This window comes from Lissotriton vulgaris, chromosome 5, assembly GCF_964263255.1.
Source record: "Lissotriton vulgaris chromosome 5, aLisVul1.2, whole genome shotgun sequence".
NCBI lineage: Eukaryota > Metazoa > Chordata > Amphibia > Caudata > Salamandridae > Lissotriton > Lissotriton vulgaris.
Window position 1 is genome coordinate 105,606,440 of NC_141693.1, and position 13,890 is coordinate 105,620,329.

Genomic DNA, 13,890 nt, shown 5'->3' on the forward strand with positions numbered 1-13,890 from the left:
ATCCCTGGAGAGGACCAAGGGGAGATTGTTTTTGTCAAGAAGATTGCAGTGCATTCCCTCGTAAGAACCCAGGGGAGACTGTTTTGGGCAAGAAGGTTGCAGTGCATTCCTAGAGAGAACCCATGGGAGGTCGTTTAGGGCTCAAAGGTTGCAGTGCATTCCTAGAGAGAACCCATGGGAGGTTGTTTTGGGCTCAAAGGTTGCAGTGAATTCCTAGAGAGAACCCATGGGAGGTTGTTTTGGGCTCAAAGGTTGCAGTGCATTCCTAGAGAGAACCCATGGAAGGTTGTTTTGGGCACAAAGGTTGCAGTGTATTCCTAGAGAGAACCCATGGGAGGTTGTTTTGGGCTCAAAGGTTGCAGTGAATTCCTAGAGAGAACCCATGGGAGGTTGTTTTGGGCTCAAAGGTTGCAGTGCATTCCTAGAGAGAACCCATGGGAGGTCGTTTAGGGCTCAAAGGTTGCAGTGCATTCCTAGAGAGAACCCATGGGAGGTTGTTTTGGGCTCAAAGGTTGCAGTGAATTCCTAGAGAGAACCCATGGGAGGTTGTTTTGGGCTCAAAGGTTGCAGTGCATTCCTAGAGAGAACCCATGGGAGGTTGTTTTGGGCACACAGGTTGCAGTGTATTCCTAGAGAGAACCCATGGGAGGTTGTTTTGGGCTCAAAGGTTGCAGTGCATTCCTAGAGAGAACCCATGGGAGGTCGTTTAGGGCTCAAAGGTTGCAGTGCATTCCTAGAGAGAACCCATGGGAGGTTGTTTTGGGCTCAAAGGTTGCAGTGAATTCCTAGAGAGAACCCATGGGAGGTTGTTTTGGGCTCAAAGGTTGCAGTGCATTCCTAGAGAGAACCCATGGGAGGTCGTTTAGGGCTCAAAGGTTGCAGTGAATTCCTAGAGAGAACCCATGGGAGGTTGTTTTGGGCTCAAAGGTTGCAGTGCATTCCTAGAGAGAACCCATGGGAGGTCGTTTAGGGCTCAAAGGTTGCAGTGCATTCCTAGAGAGAACCCATGGGAGGTTGTTTAGGGCTCAAAGGTTGCAGTGCATTCCTAGAGAGAACCCATGGGAGGTCGTTTAGGGCTCAAAGGTTGCAGTGCATTCCTAGAGAGAACCCATGGGAGGTCGTTTAGGGCTCAAAGGTTCCAGTGCATTCCTAGAGAGAACCCATGGGCGGTTGTTTTGGGCACAACGGTTGCAGTGTATTCCTAGAGAGAACCCATGGGAGGTTGTTTTGGGCTCAAAGGTTGCAGTGCATTCCTAGAGAGAACCCATGGGAGGTTGTTTTGGGCACAAAGGTTGCAGTGCATTCCTAGAGAGAACCAATGGGAGGTCGTTTAGGGCTCAAAGGTTGCAGTGCATTCCTAGAGAGAACCCATGGGCGGTTGTTTAGGGCTCAAAGGTTGCAGTGCATTCCTAGAGAGAACCCATGGGAGGTCGTTTAGGGCTCAAAGGTTGCAGTGCATTCCTAGAGAGAACCCATGGGAGGTCGTTTAGGGCTCAAAGGTTGCAGTGCATTCCTAGAGAGAACCCATGGGAGGTCGTTTAGGGCTCAAAGGTTGCAGTGCATTCCTAGAGAGAACCCATGGGAGGTTGTTTTGGGCACAACGGTTGCAGTGTATTCCTAGAGAGAACCCATGGGAGGTTGTTTTGGGCACAAAGGTTGCAGTGCATTCCTAGAGAGAACCCATGGGAGGTTGCTTAGGGCTCAAAGGTTGCAGTTCATTCCTAGAGAGAACCCATGGGAGGTTGCTTTGGGCTCAAAGGTTGCAGTGCATTCCTAGAGAGAACCTATGGGAGGTTGTTTTGGGCACAAAGGTTGCAGTGCATTCCTAGAGAGAACCCATGGGAGGTTGTTTAGGGCTCAAAGGTTGCAGTGCATTCCTAGAGAGAACCCATGGGAGGTTGTTTTGGTCACAAAGGTTGCAGTGCATTCCTAGAGAGAATCCATGGGAGGTTGTTTAGGGCTCAAAGGTTGCAGTGCATTCCTAGAGAGAACCCATGGGAGGTTTAGGGCTCAAAGGTTGCAGTGCATTCCTAGAGAGAACCTATGGGAGGTTGTTTTGGGCACAAAGGTTGCAGTGCATTCCTAGAGAGAACCCATGGGAGGTTGTTTTGGGCACACAGGTTGCAGTGCATTCCTAGATAGAATCCATGGGAGCGTGTTTAGGGCTCAAAGGTTGCAGTGCATTCCTAGAGGGAACCCATGGGATGTTGTTTAGGGCTCAAAGGTTGCAGTGCATTCCTAGAGAGAACCCATGGGAGGTTGTTTTGGGCTCAAAGGTTGCAGTGCATTCCTAGAGAGAACCCATGGGAGGTTGTTTTGGGCACAAAGGTTGCAGTGCATTCCTAGAGAGAACCCATGGGAGGTTGTTTTGGGAAAGAGGTTGCACACAAGAAGCATTGCAAACGCTGGAAAAGGTGCAGCTCAAAATCTGTGTATTGGCATGCTGCACAGAGATGACGAATGGGCTGCTAGGATGCATCTGTCCGCCAAGATAAACTAATTTTCATGGCATGTTTGGTCTTTGTTCACTCTCCTATGCTTAATGTTGTATGTTAGAAATTAAATGAGCATGTTACATGCTTAGGGTAGGTTATGTACTGTAGCTTAGCAACATGATGTGAATGGAATATAGAATGTAGAACAATGTCACTATGTTCAGCCAGCAAAGGCAGTTGCTGACCCAGGTCTTGTCGGGTTGGTCCCACAGTTGTTCTTGGAAGAAATAAATAGAAAATAATGAGTTTGTGGAGTATGCTCTTTTTTCACTTAGTGTGCCAAGTACTGTTTTTTTATTACATTCTTTTGGGACAGAAAATTCCCTGCATGGCTTTAGAGAGTCTGTGCCCCTACCCAATATTGATTTTCTGCTTTTCTAAAACGTTTTCACCAAACGCTTAATTTGTCCAAAGCACTGCTCAGAAGCTCGGTCAGTGCTATTAAAAGTCAGAGCACCAAATACCAAGGCTTCAAAGTCCTGAATCCACCTGGGCCGCTTTAATGCATTGGCAGACACTGCCTGCCTCTTTATTAGGTCTCGCTGGCGTTGCAGCGCGAAGCGCTGCCGCCAATGAGACTTATAGTCGCCGTGTTTGCCTCCAAGGGAGACAGACCTGGAGACAGACCTGTGCCCGAGCCGATTGTAGTATGGGCACGAGCTGATTCAGGTCTATGAACGCGCTTCGAGCTTTGCAGGGCCGCCACTGGCAGGAGCCGCAGGGAACGTCAACGTGCACGCTCACGGTGTCACGCTCATGCCCTCCCGCGTCTCTTAGGCTGTTCTCCGCTCCAGGCCAACTTGTTTCCTTAATAATCACTCTTAAGACAAAAATAAAGATTTTTTCACTATAGATTATTTAATTTCTTTGACAAATAACGGGTGTTAGGTGCTATATATTTTGCCTTATCTCGTGCAATTGGGCCCTAGTTTTGTTGTCCATCTTCTATGTTTCGGTAATGATCACCCGGCAAATGATTCCCAGAATGCACGGGCATATTTTATGTGTATAAAACCGCGAGAAATTGGCGCAGGCGTCTACTGAGCGGTGAGATGGTTGAATGGGTTTGTGAGTGTGTGTGGCTGTATGGCTGTGCATGAGAGGTGATTCTGTGTGTGGGAGAACCGTGTGTTTGAGCTCCCGCTCAGCACTCATTACACATTGATATTATTTGACCGGCCGGGGTTCTCCGCTGCTGGCCTCGGGCTGGGATGAGAAGACTTCCTCGGTCGCTAGCCCCATTGTTGGCCCTGTGCGCAGAGGCTTTCAAATCAGACAGCGGATCCCGTCCTCCGGGGCTCAGACATGATGATTCGATCAGATATACTAGGCTGGGGGTGCGAGGCTTCGGGCCAGAGCACCGAACCCGCCCATGAGTATCCAGCGATCCTGATCTGAGCTCCGAAGAAAAGCGGACCTGCTTCCTAGAGGTTTCTTTTGGGGAGTTTGATGGTGACGTCAGCATTCGAGAGGACTTGATGTTACAGGATCTTTAATGTGGCAGTGTGAAGGTTGTCCTTGTAGGCATTGTCGGTTGAGAAAGTAATCTCGGCATACTTTTCATGACAACACTTGTAAGTGATTATCCACCAGCAGTGAGTGGCTACTGAATGTGTAATGCTAATAAAACCAGCGGTGGAACGGAAGCGACTGAATGGATACCTTCAAATGAAAATGTTGTATTTCTGTTATGTAAATAAAATTGTCCCCGGTGAATGCAAATGTTTTACAGGTAATATGTTCAAGAAGTCACTACAATAGTTTCAAATTATCAGTGGATTTAGTGAGAGGGACATAAGTTACGAGTGTACATGCACACTATAACAGGCTTTCACAGGTTTCTCTAACAATTGTTTAACCTTAAACGTGTCCTTTTTGTGCATCGTAAGTCAATAGTGATTTCCATACGTGGGTTAAGCCTTTTCTTGTTGATAAAAGGGTGTGAATTAGCTGTTGTCTCAACACCATTTTCCCCTGAAATAAAAAAACTCCCCTTTTTAGGTCTCGCGCTCCGCAGGTCATAAACAGGACCATCTGCTCGTGAATCGGGATGCTGGCATGGGTGCCCAGCCCCCCCCCCAGCGCTGCCTTTCCTCTGCTGGCTACTTTTCACCCTTTTCTTTTAGTGCTTATCCTCTTCTCCCCCGCCTTATTTCTTCAAGCACATTACTTTGCATCATTCTTGTTCCTCTTTGCCCCAGCCCCGCCCGTCTGCATGCTACATTTTTCCCTGATGCTTCTGGCCCTACCTGCATCTCTTTAGCTGAGCTTAATTTTTAGTTATTTATTTAGGAGGGCCCAGCAGCTGCAAATTTTTACTGTTCGACGTGTTTCTTTTCTTTGTGCATTGTGTGCGCTTTCCCCTTTTTTCACAATTTAATTTACCGTCCACCATGTTTCAATGGTAAATGTCTGCTAATGCGCCATGACACATGCACAGGCACACATCAAAAAATAGACATGAGCATGCATCACAAAGCCTTCGTGCACAAAATGCAGTTATCTTACGATAGGCTTTCTTCAAAAGAAAACCCATATCAAGACTGATGACCATGTGTGCGAGCGCCTCCTCCTTGGGATGCAGCTGAAGAAATAAAACCCATTTGACTATTTTGTTTAGGTGCACAACTGTGCGCTAGAGACTCGTGAATGGCAGCTTGACCTCTGTGCGGGAATTAATCCTATCCCTCCTCTCCTGGTCTTCCCTAGCAGCCCCCGCCCCTCCTCTCCCCTCCCCCAGCACCCACCGGCCCGGGCGCCTTATTTCTCAGAGCCCCGATCAGCATGCTGTCGTCCGCTCATACACTTCCGGCAGCTCCTGGCTCTTACCCTCTCCTTCCCAATCTCCTCCTTCCCACTCTCCCGGCCGCCTCCCTCTCTCCTCACCTCCTCCCCCTTATCTAACTAGCTTCCCCGTACTGACGTTTTCTCTCGGTCACCTCTCACCCTAGTTCCCTCCCTCCCTCCGTCTCCTCTTCAGGCTTCCTCACACATACAGAGACCCCTTTCCCAGACCCATGATAAACCTAACGCAACAGCGCCTCCTTGGGATGCAGCTGAAGAAATAAAACCCATTTGACTATTTTTTTTAGGTGCACAACTGCGCTAGAGACTCGTGAATGGCAGCTTGACCTCTGTGCGGGAATTAATCCTATCCCTCCTCTCCTGGTCTTCCCTGGCAGCCCTCTGCCCTGCGTGGCCATACTTTAACTCCAGAGACTCTTCCTGATTTCAGGAAAGCTGCTTGGGACCCGGGAGGCAATTCGTGCATTGTCGGAATCTGGGATGCTCATCTGCTGTGGGCAATCTGCGAGTAGCAGCATCGTGTTAACACAGAAAAACTTTTGCGAATGACCTAAGAAGCAGGAAAAGAGAGCTTTATACAGGCTTAGGGTTGCTGTTGTATGATGGAGAGAATCTATACATCAGTGCAGAAACGCAAAACGATGAACCCACCTCCAACCGCTGTATGGATGTCAATTCACCAGTATGCCAGGGTAGTGGAAATGACATCGACACACCCTTCAAACTTAATTTCATCCCAAGAAGTGACATGGTGTGACATTTGACCCCGAAACATCCCAGTAAGTGATGTCACATGACCTTAACCATGATGACACTTGCCCTATCTATCTATCGCCCTCACTCTATCTATCTATCTATCTATCTATCTATCTATCTATCTATCTATCTATCTATCTATCTATCTATCTATCTATCTATCTATCTATCTATCTATCTATCTATCTATCTATCTATCTATCTATCTATCTATCTATCTATCTATCTATCTATCTATCTATCTACCTATCTATCTCCCTCACTCTATCTATTGCCCTCTATCTATCTATCGCCCTCACTCTATCTATTGCCCTCAGTCTGTCTGTCTGTCTATCTATCTACCTACCTATCGCCCTCACTCTATCTATCTATCACCCTCACTCTATCTATCTATCTGTCGCCCTCACTCGATCTATTGCCCTCACTCTATCTATCTATTGCCTTCACTCTATCTATCTATTGCCCTCACTGTATCTATCTATCGCCCTCACTCTATCTATTGCCCTCACTCTATCTATTACCCTCACTCTATCTATATCTATCGCCCTCACTCTATCTGTCTATCACCCTCACTCTATCTATCTATCGCCCTCACTCTATCTATCGCCCTCACTCTATCTATCTATCCCCTCACTCTATCGCCCTCACTCTGTCTATCTATCGTCCTTCCTCTATCTAACTATCGCCATCCCTCTATCTATATATCACCCTCCCTCTATCTATCTATCGCCCTCACTCTATCTATCGCCATCACTCTATCTATCTATCGCACCACCGCAGCATCACTCAGAACCACACAGCATCACCCAGGGGCACCACAACATCACTATGTGCTACCATAGCATCACTCGTCGCCACCACAATATCGCTCAGCGCCACCACAGCATCAATATGTGCAAACATTCAACAACATCTGGTTCAAATATGTTCTCTCAATGTTTCAAGCTTTATTACAAATGTCACAAAAAGATGTTAATATTTCACTTCTGTTCTTGGATTTTCGTCACAATAAAATATACTGAACATAATCTTCACAAAAGGTACTTACAAAAATCTAAGCTATTGCCATTATAAATAATAATAACTTTTATTTAAGTATTAATTATTAAAAAAATAAAAGCCATTGTTATTTGTAATTTCAATACTTCTAAGTCACGTAAATACAACTCATTGCATTACAAATGCTATAGGTGTCACATTTGCCAAAGTTAAAACTATTGGCATTGTAAATGACAAAGCTATTAATTTTGCTATTTTCAAAACCAACGCATAAACAAAAAATATGTCATTTACAATACCAATAGCTCAAACTTTCCTAATGCGAGACCTATTGCATTGCAAATGCTTGTTTTACTCTTGCAAGTTCCTTGTTTCTCCCTTCAATGTTTTTTCCAGCTTTCTCTCCCTCCTTTTTTCTAGTTTATGTGCTTTTCCTTCGCTTGCTCTTAGGGAAATGTCTGTTGAGAAAAAATAAATGCTGGTCCCCAAAAAAGAGTGCTAGTGGTCCCACTGGCAACCACTGGCTACAATTAACCTCTGCTCACAACATGCTTTCAAATGGCCATTACGTAATGCAAACCTGACACATCTAACCCAAATCAGGATTTACATTGGACAGTTCCCTAAAGTAGCACAAAGTTGCTCTATGCACTGCTTTGCACTACACTACATCACAAGGGGGTTCCATGGGCAGTAAATGGGCACTCCAGTTCAACCTCTCATGTGTTTTGATGCAAATCCCTACCTGCAAAAAAGACAGGGATTTGCGTCAAAATCCCACGCCTCCTCGAGGCAAGCATAACAAGGAGACATTTTCCTTTCTCCTTGTTTTTACAACGTTTCATGTATCTTGCATTTTTCAGCATTCATACAAAGCAAGAAGTGTTAAAGGATATGCACTATGGCGCAAGGGCGTGTACATTGGCTTAAGGCAGCCAAAAGTGTGCCAGCTCAGGGAAAGAGGAAATCAGTGCCACAACTTATCACGTATAGTGCTGTTCTGCTCCCTCCCTTTCATGCCATGCAGCACAGCAACTTTTATTACTTTTTCGGTCTCACCTGAGAGAGCCCATGCAACTTACAAGGGGTTGTAAAACATGCTCATTGATTGCCATTGTTGGCTTCATCATCTCTCTCACTTCCTTGCTTTTATTTGGTCATCGCATGATTGCTTCACTTCCTCTTGGTGTGTGTGTCTCTCTCCTGGAGCATCACTCAAGTACTGCTTCCTTGCCTTGTCTCCTTCCACTGCTCACACTTTTACTTGCTCACTCCTTTCAGCATTGTTGCTTGCCCCTTATCTCCATCCCTCCTCCCATGTTGTTGCTTGCATAGTCCCTCCTGCCTTGTTGCATGCTTGAAGTATAGGAAGCGTGTGCTAAGTAGTGAATAAATCAGGACTTTGTTTACTTTTTGACTCAGGAAATAAATGTTTTTTTCTTTTGCACATTCGCGGCTCCTATTCTAAATGCCTTAGCTTTGCACAGCTCCTGTTAGCCCATAAAATTCATGAAAGGAAAATAGAAGTAATCACTCAACCTTTTTAGGTCTCGGCATCGAGACCTATTGTCGCCGAGTTCGCTCTCAAGGGAGATAGAGCGGTGCACAAGCCGACCAGGATCTGTGGACGTGCTTATAGAGGCCGGCCGAAGGCAGCACACATACAGAGACAGAGGCGCAAACAGACACACACACACGCACACGCAGTCACACACACACACACCCCCACGACTAAGCCCCACTTACTGCCTCAGCCGCCACTCCTGACTTCTGCTGCCACCGCTCCTCTGGGCCGGCCATCCACTCCGTGGGCACATAGGACGGAAGTCCCGCCCCACGACAGCCGTGAGCGTGCACATCCCGACACCGGAAGTTCGGGAGAGTGCACTTCCTCTTGGTGTGTGTGTCTCTCTCCTGGAGCATCACTCAAGTACTGCTTCCTTGCCTTGTCTCCTTCCACTGCTCACACTTTTACTTGCTCACTCCTTTCAGCATTGTTGCTTGCCCCTTATCTCCATCCCTCCTCCCATGTTGTTGCTTGCATAGTCCCTCCTGCCTTGTTGCATGCTTGAAGTATAGGAAGCGTGTGCTAAGTAGTGAATAAATCAGGACTTTGTTTACTTTTTGACTCAGGAAATAAATGTTTTTTTCTTTTGCACATCCACGGCTCCTATTCTAAATGCCTTAGCTTTGCACAGCTCCTGTTAGCCCATAAAATTCATGAAAGGAAAATAGAAGTAATCACTCGACCTTTTTAGGTCTCGGCATCGAGACCTATTGTCGCCGAGTTCGCTCTCAAGGGAGATAGAGCGGTGCACAAGCCGACCAGGGTCTGTGGACGCGCTTATAGAGGCCGGCCGAAGGCAGCACACATACAGAGACAGACGCGCAAACAGACACACACACACGCACACGCAGTCACACACACACACACCCCCACGACTAAGCCCCACTTACCGCCTCAGCCGCCACTCCTGACTTCTGCTGCCACCGCTCCTCTGGGCCGGCCATCCACTCCGTGGGCACATAGGACGGAAGTCCCGCCCCACGACAGCCGTGAGTGTGCACATCCCGACACCGGAAGTTCAGGAGAGTGCACGCTCACGGCTTGTTTTTCCAGTAAGGTAGTGAAACTATTGAAATAATGAAAAGTCACATGTGAGCGTGGATTTTCCAGAGGGTGGAAGCTGGTTCCCCTCTGTGAAATAAAGCACTGATGGTTTGCGCGGTAACCCAAGAAGGCAGAAACCCGAGAGCTGCCACCAGCCTACCCGGAGAATTAAACAAAAGAGTTATTATTTATTGACGCAGCCCTTCGGATGGGGCAGCAGCAGCGGCCGGTGAGTCCCCTCTGACGTCTGTGGAATGCAGAGTTTGGACTCCGGACCGGAGCAGCGTGTCCTGCGAGGGTCACTGGGTGCAGGTAATGTGACAGGCGTCCTCGGTCCTGGACGCGGCAGCGCCGAGGGGAGGGCCCGGGCCACCTCTCTGGCCCACTGCACACCTTGTTAAGGAGGTTAGAGCCCATGTGCTGACACGCGTCGGATCCACGGATCTGTGTACCTGCAGGAGGAGGCTTTGAGGGTGTCTGGGAGGTAAAGCCCTGCCTGTGTGTGGTGCCGGAGGAGCGTGGTGCATCTTAACCCGTCCCTGTCCGAGGCTGGCAGCTGGGCCCGCTCTGCAGGTGTCACTGTGTGAGGAAGCTGACATTTCACTCACTGCTTGGCTCAGGCAGCCAAGGGGAACTGTGCCGGCGAGGACAGGGGTAGACCAATGGACGGCTAGCACAGGTCAGGGGGTCGACCATCACTGCTGAACCGGATCCCCAGCACTGATCGGGACGACCCGGTAAGTACCACTCACACTGCCCCACCTGCAATGGGACACCTACTTCCTTCTTTGAAAATGATATTGACAGGTGTCTGTCTTTAGATATATGGGGAGTCTAACAGACTTTGGTTTCTTGTGATATACACCTTCTTTCTTTTGGATAGCGCTTCATACCACTATTTCCAGTTTCCTCTCGCAATAGGCGTCACTGTTTTTAACCAGTTATGTGATACTTAATTGCCTGGTTGTTAGAGCTCGTCCAGTTTCTTTGCATTCATTGAATTCAATGCAATTTCAGGTTATATCAGATAAAACAAAGGCAACTGTTGTAAATGAACTATTGAAACTGAATGGAATAATTTTAAAAAAGATGAGTCATTTATGACGCATGAAAATTACACAGAAACAAATCATGTAGGTGACATTAACCTATTGTAAAGCAGTCATTCAATCAAGAGTTTGTATAGCGCTGCTACGCATCCGCGAGAGCCCCAAGGCGCTGAGTCCATTCTTTGCCCTGACACTAGACAATTATTGCTTCCCTTTACGCACCTGTTAGGTGGAGGAATGTGCATTTGCAGAAACTGATTACAATTTGTGCACAACCCAAAGCTGGAAATCAGGGGCACACACAGTTTTCAAAGTTGTCCATCCACTTAGAATGAGAATGTAAATGATATTCGTGTTATTGACCTTGGAAGGGTGAAAGGTCATGTACACCAAGTAAGATTTTAACCTGTAACCACAAGGTCAAACGCAGAAATCTGCGGGGAATTCACTAGCCTCATAGAAACAAAACTGCTGTCTTTTTCGTTATAATGGACTACAAATCCCAGAATGCAAAGCACAACGTGGGACTGGGCGAGCTACTCACGCCAGATGTAGGATAAGAGTAGATGATTGGGCATAACAAAACCATATCTTTATAGTGATTTGTATTCATGCTCACATATAGATGAGCTAACGCTATCTGCGCTGTCAGTCATCACACGAGTGTCAGATATCTTGCCTCGAGGAGGTTTCTTTAATGCCTTCTGTGCTTCGAAAGGTGCCTTGAATGCAGCTTTGACTGGCTTTATCACAAAGAATTGTAAGCAGTCATTGACCCTGTGTGTCGGATTCTGGAACAGTGCACGCTGTCAGACTGCCAGCAGTGGGAGGCAAACCTGATCCCTGAGGCAGGAAGATGATGCTAGGGTTTGCTTTAAAAAAATGTGGCTGCTCTCATACTTAAAACATTGACATTCAAGGAATGTTGGGACTGGCCAAAGGGTCTGTTTGGGTAATCATTTTTGCAGCTGGGCTGACATGCCGTTATTCCCCGGGGGATCCTTGGAGAAAGCACTGGTCACGTGGTCCGGTCAACGCCCAATGAAAACGCAGAGTTTGAGCAGACAAGTGTTCACCATGCTGGCGCGTACCCTGCCCATTCCTAGACCGCCACCCCACAAGGGCTTACGCCTTTTGCGTGGCTTCGGGAAATAATAATTTGTGTGTAAAGCCTCGGGCGGGCTTGTAAAGCAATTAACCCTTAAAAATGTAGAGTGGGTATTTCTGAGAAGACAGGCGGTTACCGTCTGCGTCACTCTAGAGGAAAAAGTAATGTGTTTCGTAGTCATCCAGCCTCTATCTGTGTGGCTGTGTTCCACACACACGCCAAACTGTGTGTTCGCCTTTAATCGCTTTTCATTATGCGGCTGTGTGTCCCAGTAATGAATGGGGGACTTCATGCCGTCAGGAGCCGTGTGTTTTGGGATTCTAGTGTGCGAGTTAAGCCCTTGGAATAGGAGCATTAAATCGCACGGTGGCACAGTTTGCCAGACAAGAGGCACCCAGCTGTAGCTCTCCAGAGTAAACACCTCACAGATACGGCTTTGTGCAGCTGTTGGGTGCGCTGGCAGGGCCGGCTGTGTGCTGCATCGCCCTGCAGAAGGCGCTGTGCATGCTGGGGTGGAATGTACAGCAACCACCTGCAACTTTTGCCCCTTCAGGTTACTCCTTGAGTCACGTGGTCAAGTTTTAGTGGTAGAGCGAAAAGAAAAACAAACAAGAAATATTGCAGGGGACGGTCGAGTGAGGACAGTCTGGGCTGCATGAAAGTGGCCCGACAAGCTGGTAGGCCAGTTTTTGTTGTCCACTACAGTGGTGAGGATGTATATTCAAATACAAATGTTTTACTTGTTCTGATAATGGGTATACCCAGGTGAGTGAGGGGGTGAGGGGTGTAAGCCAGGATTCTGCCCGCCCCATCACAGGAAAAAAGTACTGTGCCAGGGAAATGGTTCCCCTATGTACCCCCACTGTGAGACATGCCATCTATACAGCTCTCCAATGCTAACTAACTAGGTTTGCGCTTCACAAATGCCAAAACATTGCCTTTGGCGGCCTCCACCACCCATGCACAAAGTTGGAGGCCCACTTCTGTGAATGCAGTTCAATACACTTCATCCATTGTATACAGGTTAGTTAGTGGCTGAATGTTGTAGGAGTTGAACAATATGAAAAGATGGACATGGATAACATTTATAAGTGGGTTTATATACTCATAAATGCTTTTGTGAATCAGCCCATTGGTCTCCTGTGCTTGGTCCATCCCCATAGCCTGGAGCATCCATTGGCGAAGATCCAAACGGGTCAAGTAGAGGAAAGTCATTTTCTGTGTTGACCTCTCTCTTCTGCGGGTGTCATCTTATAGAGCGGGTGCTGTATCTCACATGGTTGTACCTCAGATGGATCAGCAACATGAAGAGTATTACTTAGAGTGGTGGATAATGAATACACTGCTGTGCGTTGGAATTGTGGGCATTTGTGCACAGAGCAAGTGAGGCGTGAAACAAGTCTGCGCTTGTGAGTAAATCACCGCTATACGCGTGGTCTGTTCAGTGCCGCTGTAGGAATAAGCGGGTAAAATCGGTTTCACGTAGAAACTTAATGGAGAGCAAATGTGTTTGCGGCTTGTATAGAGTTTACTTTTGGGCTTCTCGTTGAAATTGGTCATTGCAACGACAAGGGAAGCAAGTGTAGAATTTACAACTGAATATCAAATTTTTATGGCCGTGATTCACTTTTTGTTAGCCAGTCCATTTTTAGTTTTGTGCTAATTGCTGCATAGCTCCTTAAGAAGCAAACCGTTTCTTAAAGATGCACCATAATTAACAAATTAATTCACTGCTACACCCACAGGTGTAATTATCGCAGTAAATTATTTCCAGAAAAAAAGAGAAAAAATACAAGACAGAAATAATACAAACAAAACGGCAGGAAAAGTTACCATTCTGTAATTTAGAAATCCCACCAAGTTCCCTAGGTGCTTGCTGCTGAATGTTGCACGCCTTGTTGTTAAAAGTTGGGTGCGGTCCTCCATTTTAGCTTTCACAGGTGAAGAGTTCAGTGCTCCAAAGCTGGTGATTCATTACATGGGTGTCTCTCAGGTGTATTGTTGTTTCATCAGCAAACAATGCCTGGTATCTGATTGCAAACATTTAACTAGTGGTTAACTCTAGTT

The 13,890-nt window shown here is 47.0% G+C and overlaps 1 pseudogene; it reads left to right on the forward strand.

Moving 5' to 3' along the window:
• Nucleotides 1-3,503: 3,503 nt before the first annotated feature.
• On the forward strand, nt 3,504-3,893 carry LOC147710303 (small Cajal body-specific RNA 2; annotated as a pseudogene).
• Nucleotides 3,894-13,890: the final 9,997 nt, after the last annotated feature.